Source organism: Triticum aestivum, chromosome 5A, assembly GCF_018294505.1.
Source record: "Triticum aestivum cultivar Chinese Spring chromosome 5A, IWGSC CS RefSeq v2.1, whole genome shotgun sequence".
Taxonomy (NCBI): Eukaryota; Viridiplantae; Streptophyta; class Magnoliopsida; order Poales; family Poaceae; genus Triticum; species Triticum aestivum.
Window position 1 is genome coordinate 699,506,840 of NC_057806.1, and position 666 is coordinate 699,507,505.

Below are 666 nucleotides of genomic sequence, written 5' to 3' on the forward strand. Positions count from 1 at the left end.
GTATGGATTTTCTACGATTTTCTGGGCCGAAAACCCCTAAAATACTGCCCGGACGTGACGCAACTTGCCTTCGTTGTCGGATTTCGTTCATTTTGGCCGTGGGGTGCCCGGGTGGGGCCCCACACGCGCTGCCAAAAATTGGGTGCATTCCGTGAAACCGGTCAGGTACTTGCTGTGGAAGGGGGTGGTTGCGGTATGGCCGGAGGGGACCCTCGGTCGCATGTCTCCGCTTCGCATCCGCCAAAACGTGCCCAATTTGTTTTCACGGGCCACAGTGACCATGCAGGGCACGCACGCAAAAATTTGCCGCGTTTCGAGTCCATATGGATTTTCTACGATTTTCCGGGCTGAAAACCCCTAAAATTTTGTCACGTCTCGCGTTTCCAAAAAATTCATAAATGTTAATGAATTTAAAACTATTTCAGATAATGTTAATGAATTTAAAAATTCTCGGATTCATAAATGTTAATGAATTTAAAATTATTTCAGAAAATGTTAATTAATGAATTAAAATATCTCACCTTTTTGATTATTTTTTAATTTGTTAAATTTTTTATTTCTTAGTTTTCATTTTTTCATCCACCGGACTTTACTATATGCACATATTTTCACAACATCTGAACATTTCTAAAACACTTTATAAACATTTAGAAACACTTTTGACTT